The sequence below is a fragment of the Macrobrachium nipponense genome, chromosome 35 (genome assembly GCF_015104395.2).
Source record: "Macrobrachium nipponense isolate FS-2020 chromosome 35, ASM1510439v2, whole genome shotgun sequence".
In the NCBI taxonomy this organism is placed as follows: domain Eukaryota; kingdom Metazoa; phylum Arthropoda; class Malacostraca; order Decapoda; family Palaemonidae; genus Macrobrachium; species Macrobrachium nipponense.
Window position 1 is genome coordinate 37,341,227 of NC_061096.1, and position 9,569 is coordinate 37,350,795.

Sequence of the window (9,569 nt, forward strand, 5' to 3'; positions counted from 1 at the left end):
TGACTCCTAACATTGCTAGCATATTGAAGCACGTATTTCCCTTATGGATTTATCTACTACTTAATTTGTTCATTGGTTCATATATTTGTTTACTGCTTATTAACTTTAACAAATTCCTTTTTTAAATTCTATTTCGTAAATTTTATTTTTCATTCATTTAAGAATTCGACGGTTTCTTAAATTCCCATTCCTTGTCCCTTAAACGTCTTTTCATCATTATGTTGGAAAAACACATCTATAAGATATAGAGATTTCCATATACGAAGGACACCATTGTCCTCTAACTTTCTTTACTCTTAACTTGAGAAATCATAGCTACGGGATACTGAGCAATTTCCATATACGATGGACACAAAACAACCTCCCCCAACCTCTCCAATATCCAGGCCACTCACACCCACACACACACAAACGAAGGACAAACAACCACCTGAAGGGAGGTGAAATCAGCCACGCCGAAAAAGATGCCGGGAGAAGAGAGAGACCACGCTCTGAAAAGCATTCCAGCCACAGCAGCTATTTAGCTGCATTTTGTCTTTATTGAATCTCACGCTCTGTTAGGTCCGCAAAGTCCCTCTCCTGCCTCTCCTGGGCGACAATTACCGTGACTTCTTTCGTTAATAGTCTCCTCCGTAATTATTAGTTTGGGATTTTCAATAATAAGATGTTTCTCCTTTGTAGAGGGGAGGGGGGGGGGTGACTCGGCAAAAATGAGTTAAAGTATAGTCACTTCCACAATTATTCTCCAAATGCAACATCAAGAACCTTTTCGACATGTTCTACATATATGATGATGATGATGATGATGACTATTATCATTATTGTTATCACGTGCAAACATTCAGGTGAAACACTCCTGCAAAATCAATAATTGCAAAGCAAGCTACCTCAAAACATATTGCACATGCTTGATAAAAAGGGATAAGCAGAGAATCTTGATAAAAAGGGAAAAGCAGAGAATCTTGATAAAAAGGGAAAAGCAGAGAATCTCGATAAAAAGGGAAAAGCAGAGAATCTTGATAAAAAGGTAAAAGCAGAGAATCACAATGGAGTAAATAAAAGATATATAAATTTATAACACCAAATTAATAAAAAAGCAATCCATAAAGAATAAGTACGGCAATTTCCTTTTCATATTCGTTGTAAACACAGTGACATAACCAACACAATGATTTTTTACTGAATGTATTGTAAAGTGAATCTCCTATGATCTCATCTTAATGAAAACGGGTGACGAAACCGCCACAAAGTAAAGAATGACGAATCGTGCTATCAACCAGTTCTGCAATGGGAGTCGATGCCCTCATGCTGGGCTAAAGCCCTCATTAGAGATGGGATAAAAGAAAAAATAATCGTAAGGTCAACGCCTCTTAGCATTCATGTGCAAGCGGCAATGGGTTCAATGAGACCCCCCCAAAAAAAAAAACTGCAAAACAAAAGGTAAGAACTGAGCACGATCAGTAGAAACTTTTTCTCTCTCTCTTGCATATGTTTATTAGTAAACGCCATAATTAAGATTATAACTTGTAAGGAATGAAAGTTTTCACCGTGTCTAAGTGTTTGCAAAATGTTTAAGGGAAGGATGAATGGATTATTAAAAAAGAATTTTAATAAGGCAACTTATTCCACAACAATGTTTATTCTCTCTTTTTATATCCGCTGTCATTTAGTGATAAGTACACGACTTCAAACAGAATTGTACTCGAAGTGTAGCCTATACTTAAGTTCAGCTTTTCTTGTAGTGTTTGTCGCAAACTTTCGAATGTAACAACAACCATAATGCAACGTCATACACATACTCACACGCTGAACAGCTCACACAAATATTTTTAACAAAAAATTTGAACTACACACTCATTTCCATGTGTAGCCCCACAATGCTCTTCGTTTGCCAGTCCTTCTGTAATCTATCTAATTCTCTGAATCAACCTCTGCCATAAGATTACTTTCCCAGGTGCAGCTACTTAGCAATGCTTTGCCCTACAATTCCCACACACCCTCTACCAACTTTCTATTCTTACATGGAACAATTATTTTTTGTCTAACATCTACTTGATCATCATGTTCCCCTTTTTAATCCTTCCCAGCACACCTTGCTTCCTCCTTGTTGACAAAGATGCAATATATATATATATATATATATATATATATATATATATATATATATATATATATATATGAACATCTTTTACCGTAATACAACAGTATAATAGATTACACTTAAACATATGCATATGCATACATATAGTATAATATACACATATATACATATATGACTGTCACTAAGTCACTGATTTAAACACATTACTCTACTAGCAAATGTTAAGCCACTTTTCGGTTATAATTTCCGTAGCATTAATAACCTTTATCTTCTTTCCTTTGTACCAGACTTCTGCACATATGAGAATTCTATTCTGTGGAAACTTATGGAGCAAAGGGCATGGCCTTTTGGCACGTATATATATAATAATAATAATAATCTGCAAACTGGTCCTATTCACGTCTCCCCGTCAAAAAAAAAAAAAAAAAAAAAAACAAAAAAAAAAAAAAAAAAAAAAAAAAAAAAAAAAAAAAAAAAAATCAGGCCACCTATCCACGATCACACGGAGAGAGGATCTCTAGAACTCCATTAGGAAATTACATTGAGACCACTGAAGCCATAAAGTACATGAACGACAGCAAAAAAAAAAAAATAAAAAAAAATAAAAGTCGCACATACAACCAATTCGCAGACCTCAACATTCGAAAAAATTGACCGCAACATATTATGTTTTCGAACTCAGCTTTAGGTAAACATCATGTAGTTTCACACTATCTACTGAAAAAAGATACATATACATAACAACAAACACGCGCGTCCGTAAACAGACAATCGCATATATCCATATATACACGAATAGGCTTCATATACTGAATAATAATAATAACATGCATACATATATACATATATACAACACACACACACACACACACACACACACACACATATATATATATATATATATATATATATATATATATATATGTTTATATCATCGTTTATATCTATTAAATTATTCACTGAATAATGAAATTATACATGCAAGTGATCACAGTAAATCATTCATAGTTGCTTACATCTGCATTCATACAGGTCCCTTTCATCAGCATCTAAACTGTGAGAAAAAAAAAAAAAACTAAAAATATAAAGTAATCCGGAAATTTGCCGTAAAAATCTGTCCCTTGCTCCCACCCCCTCCCTCCCGGGAGCTATAAAACTGACGCCCCCGCCCCCCCCCCCCTCCTTCAAACCAGTGGGATGAAGAATGAGAAAGAAGAAAAGATAAGAACTTGAATGAAGACACTCTAACCACTTCCGAAAGAGGAACTGGAAAGTGCAAGCTACCAGAAGCGTCTTGTTCGCTAAGGTCGAATTTCGCACCAAAATCCAAGCACTCTGCTCACCCACATGTTTGCACCATCATGGTTCTATTGAGGCCACATACACGTTTTCTTTTTTATTTATCTATTTTTTTTTTTTCGCCGCGCTCTTTCCTGTTATTGGATAATATCGATGGTCGTGACTGAATACGCGTATGAAGATGCTTCTTTGTCCTCCGTTAATTCAAATGTTTTCCTTAGAGAAATAATTGTTAATAATTTCCTCCGATGTTCGGCTCAAGTGACAGTTATAGTTTTATTAAAGGTGATGCAACCGGCGTTGCCGTGGGGAGCGACATTCCCTGGGTCAATATACAAGACAGATCAGCAAATATACAAATAAATATATCACGGAAAGAAGACACAATGATCGAAAACTAAATCAAATATTAGGGTCGACGGCCTCTCTATACAACACGTCCATATCAGCCTTGGTAAAAATTTATGGTCAGCAGCGTCGTCGTCGTAAAAGCGAGCGCTCGGCGGCAACTTCGCATAGTATACAGCGACAGCAAGCGAGAATCGAGTAGTCGACCAAGAGTCGACCCGAAGACCTGAACTTCATGGAACAATATAACTAGTCTGAAAGGTGTTCAAATAAAACCCGCCTTCACGGTCCTGCTCTCTCATTGGTCGGGAAGGAAGTGTGTCACGGGGCCTCGCGGATGTGGCGGGAAAACAGACGTACGTGGTCTCCTTCTCCTTCTTCTTCTTCTGCTTTTTATTCCGTTTGCATAACTCATCGTTCCGTCGACCGTTACGACGCTTCGGCCTCTCCTGACGCACGGTGATGAAATCGTTCGCATCTCGGTGGAAAATCTTCACTCTACTCTGGGAAATATTCTTTAACAAACAAATTCTTGCTGTGATATGTCATGCTACCTATTTTTGTAAATATCGTTATAATAAATATATCGGAAATAGGCGATGTTCATCAATACATCAAAATACATAGTAAGGAGCCGTTCATAGAAGAACAGAGATGATTGTTACTTCGAACTAAATACAGAGCTCTCATGTCTCTATGTCAAACATCATAATATTTATAACACGAAGAGCACAATAATTCTACATAACAAATAAATTCATCTTTGAACCATAACCTAACGAAGACCTGAAAGAAGAGCAGACATTCAACAAGAAACCTCAAGAGAGAGAGAGAGAGAGAGAGAGAGAGAGAGAGAGAGAATGTGAGCATGGCATATCACAAAAGAAAGTTTCTTTTGGGGGCGAAAGAGGCGGTAGGTGGGTAGGTACGCCTCTCCTGGCAATCTGCCTGCTCTGGATATAGATATATACCTTCCCTCAGGTAACACGTGTTTACCTGTGTGCCCCCCGACGAATGCCGAATAAAACATATTATCACAAAGAAAGTGGTCTCCAACGATCATGTAGAGAGGAATGACGCACATGGTGATGGCTATGAAATCACTTCTCGAAGGGTACTTTTACCCTGTGTCTGTTCCTGCTTGTGTAACGCGAATGTGACCGGATTTACCAGCTGCTTGTTGGGTGTAAGTGTGTAGGTATGTGTATGGACGCACTTTTGCGTTATAATGAAATGGTGACTAACTTGGTAAAAGTTATTTAATACAATCTTTATGTCTGTGCTATCCTAAGATTCATTTGCGACTCGGGTCCGACCTATGTAATCTAGAGCTTTTATATATTCTCTCTCTCTCTCTCTCTCTCTCTCTCTCTCTCTCTCTCTCTCTCTCTCTCTCTCTCTCTCACTCTGCAAGCTTGCATTCCTCATTATAATCCTATGCTGCTTGTACCAGCTCCCTACAGTTTGTTGAGCCAACATGGCTGGTTTGAACTTCAATGGGAACGAAGGAATTTTGCCATATTTTCAAGGATCTAAATATATGCTATACAATTGAGTTCTTTCTCTATAATCTCATCAGTTGTTCTTTTAAGGTGACTAAGAGTATATACAAGTTTCTTTTAAATTATTGCATGGATGTATCTTCCTAGTTTCTCTCTTATCCTTCACAGTTTCCACCCAGGTGTCTTCTAAATTCAGACTAATTGTAAGCTCAAAAATGGAAAATATATTTTCTAAACAATAAAAGATTTTCTTAGTCTCACTTTAAAAGACACAGTGAGTGTTATTTCCAATGGTTCGGAAAATTATAATTACCCTACTGTAAAAATGATATTTGCTATACATAATTTTTATTTCTGAACAATTCCCGTTTCAAGTTTGCATCCAAAAAGAATCTTAGGTTGCTCGCAAGTTTCTCTCTCTCTCTCTCTCTCTCTCTCTCTCTCTCTCTCTCTCTCTCTCTCTCTCTCTCTCTCTCTCTCTGTTTCCCAGTCTTGAGCTCAACTGGTTTTCTCCCAGGCATGCAAAGACTTCATTTTACAATCTACTCTGCCCAGTAATATGATTACGCCAGAATCTGAAAACAAAAAAGCCAAGAAACTGAATATACTGTAGCCCTGACGCTCTTTGCGGCAACGATAAATATTGTTAGCGTTCCATAATGTCGTATCGTTGCATTAAACAAATTCAGTTATTGAACTCTTAAACGTTCAAGGTCATATCAAGGTATTTATTCTATGTACTTTGGGTCATATAATGTTAGTCTTGAATACGCGACCTGTTTGTCAAGCTTAGTTCTTTGGGAAGTTTAAGCTGATACTTTACTCGACCTTGCCTACATTAAATGGGTAGAAAGATCGACCTAATAACGGAGGAAATTTGTTAAAGCACTATCTTAAAGGTACGTGAAATAGCGTTACTTAGGTAAGTGGAAATTTTGTTACTGTTATTGAAACCTATCATTCTTAAAAAGGACAATCAGCCAGAAGATAGGTACTGCAATAAAAAGTCCACTGTAAGTCTTACCACGCCAGTTGGAACACTTGGGTTAATGCTAAACCAAGAAACCCTTATGCAAGATCCATTTAAGACAGTTTTTTGTTGACTTCCCTACAGAAGTTTGATTAATCTCATACCCAATAAGCAAAACTTGATACCTTGAGACCTTGATACCATAGAACTTGATATCAAGTTCTATAATAAGCAAAAGCTTTTGGGAACACTAGACCTGGTGTCAAGGTTCAAAGCTTTTTTTTGCACACAAGATCCTGGTACCACAATTCACAACTTTTCCTCGTCCATGATCATAGTAGCAAAGTTTACAGCTCTTTCTCAGTAAATCTGGTTCACAGTTATTTCCTAACACACTAGACTTTGATCTAAAAGTTAACACCTTTGTGCACAATAGCCAGTGACGTTGGCCTCAACAGAGCTGAAAGGCATAAAATAACAAAATATAAAGACCTTAAGAACGATCTGAAAAGCACATGGGAACTGAAGGAAATAGAAATAATACCTGTGGTGGTAGGGGCAACAAGACTTATGAAGAAAAACCTGAGAAAATGTCTTCAGGCTATACCAAGTTGCCCAAGTATAAATGAGGTGCAGATTGCTGCCCTCAAAGGTACAGTAAACCTTGAAAAGAGCCCTTTGATATAAGGTTAATGGAATATAGAGGTGCAACCACAGACCCCAGGCTGGGGCCCATTGTACCCCTGATATAAATTGAAAAGTAAGAATAATATAAACTAGAGAAAAGCCATTGGTTCAAAAATCTCAACTTTTCCACACGCTACAACTTGGTTTCAATTCTCAGCTCGGTCACAAAAATTTTCTTTATTTTCAATGTTATTAGTTTTAAAGTTCTTGGCGTTTTTGCACACTATACCTTGGTTTCAAAGTTTACAGCTTTTCTGCACAACAGACACTGGCTTGAAAGTTACAGCTTTTCTGCACAACAGACACTGATTTCAGGGCCCATAGTTCTTTGTACAATAGATTTTTGTGTTGAAGTTTACCGTTCTTTCCTCTCTAGAATTTTTTTTTCATACTAGTCCTGGTATTATAGTGTAAAGCTTTCTTGTACACTGAACTTTGGTCTTAAATTTACAGCTTTTCACACACTAAATCTTTGTTTAATGGTTAATAGCTATTTTGTATAAAAGACCTTGCTAACAAACAACTACTATATCTTTCTTGTTGGATATTTTGCCCTCGTCATTGACGGTTTCATTTCTTGTAATGTATTTTACCAATAAGCACTGACAACCACAGATGCTGTGAAGACAGAGTGGATTCATTCAGTAAATTAAGCATCCTACATATAACGCAGCATTAATGAATATAGTGGTTGCAAAGCCAATTAACAACATTAATGCCATCAGATAAATCACTCTGCTATTGTAACGATGGTGGAGGAACATAAATTAGGTCTTTGCAGTCTGGAAGAATTTGTGACTGCCCTGGATATTTCTTTTCCCTGGCCCTATTGATGGCTTAAGAGGATTCTCAGCCTTTGTAGTCGGGTCTCCTCATTCGAAAGGACTAAGAGGGCGGAAGGAAAAGGGAAAAATGGAATGCAATGTTAAGAAGGGGGAGACCAAGTGAGGAATTGTACTTGATAGATTTCATCATCATCATTAATATTTTTATCATTATTATGCTTACTACTATATTGTTAACCTGCATTGCAAACGTTGACATTATTCACCTTATCATCATGGCAGCAGCATTAGTTTCTTTACAATGAACGAATTATTACACGAAGCATGATTTTAATATTCACAGAAGCATGGCTGATACTATAAAGACTTGAGTTAACATCATGCACGTCGTCTAACGATCACTGCAGGTAGTAAAATGATCTTACAATTGATCTATCAGTCGGTGTACATAATTTCAATTACAGACTAACGTCGTGACGGTACTTAAAATATCAGAATGCTATAAGAATGCAGTTTCCTCTTCAAGTTTGCATGCTATTCGGTTGTTACAGAGATAAAAAATCAAACAAAACATTTGAAGTCAGAATCCGCAAACAATCGTTATCAGAAAAACAGAACATACTTTTTTTCATTTCTACTCAGTAAGTCCTTGGCCACAAGGATGTGAGAGGAAACCGCAGACATTTTATTCACCGTAACAGGAAAGCTCGGGAGGGGGACCCTGGCGATCGCTCACGCACTAGTAACGCCGATAGTGAGATTTCCAGGCGTCGCCTGCGTCCGCATACCTCGGAGTTACCCCCCGTTCCGAATAACTCTCCCAACCCAATATCGCTGACGATTGGGCAATGCCAAAGCCGATCGCCAGACGAAAGAGGAAATGACTGCTTAAAAGAGAGAGTATAAGTCACCGCAGCATGTAAACACGCCGACACACCTCTTTAAAGGGATCTTAAAAGACGTGACACGTTCGGACGTATTTCGGCCAATCGCGTGAAGGCTTCCAGGCACTCGCCCGTCCCGGCCAATGGCCGCGGGGTCTCCTGGCACTGAGGCGACCCTCTCCACCAATGAGAGCGACGGAGAGAGCTCTCTATTGGAGGTTGGACGGGGGCGGGACTGGGGTGCCCTCCATCCCCTACTGCCTTTCGTACTGACGTCGACCCTTCGGTTCCAACCTCCAGGTGAAAGGAAAACACAATCTCTGCTGGAGAGATCCTGGAACAGAAAGATATAATAGTCGTGTGGCAGCTGGGGTCGGCAGTCTAAGGCTGGTTAAAGCCAGGTGGAGGACCGATCGGGGAATTAAGTTTTGGTTGCATTCTTCGGGCTATACTTTGAGTTTTATCAGACCTGGTGTGTTCGATTTCCTCGTAATAGCCTCCCAGAAGTGAACGAACGAAAACTCTGCATTCTGTGACTTCCCTCGTACGGAAACTGAGGAACTATTGGCTTGTGTACACGAGTGACAATCTGCAGTTGTTTTGCCATTGCTGGATAAAAGAAAAGGTAAGATTGTGATCGTGTTTTGTGTTTGGAAAGGAGAAAAAATCATGACAGACTTACGTGTGACCATTCTATACAAGTGCGTCATTCTATAAATCGTTCTAGACCAATGAATGACTGAAACAGAAATAAAGGATTTTAGATTTGCCAACTTTCGACAAAGATGTATAACAATAAACAACAAAGACTGAAAATTATCTACAAGAAGTGAACATAATAATAAATTCATGCAAAATTTACTCTGCGAGGGACGGATGCATAGAGTGCCATTGCTCGCATTGCAGAAAACACAACGATTGTAGGAGTATACAGTTACAGTGACTAGCTACTCGAGCTACGCAAAGTTTTCTACTGTTAATGTCATTGCGCAG

General features: G+C 38.3%; 1 protein-coding gene across 1 annotated transcript in view; it reads left to right on the forward strand.

The window, feature by feature from the left end:
• Nucleotides 1-8,875: 8,875 nt before the first annotated feature.
• The window catches only part of LOC135208631 (cuticlin-4-like), a 56,580-nt gene continuing 55,886 nt past the window's right edge, over nucleotides 8,876-9,569 (forward strand). The window contains exon 1 of the mRNA XM_064241013.1: nucleotides 8,876-9,201. The gene's annotated coding sequence lies outside the window, so the exon portion shown is untranslated. The remainder of the gene's footprint in view (nucleotides 9,202-9,569) is intronic.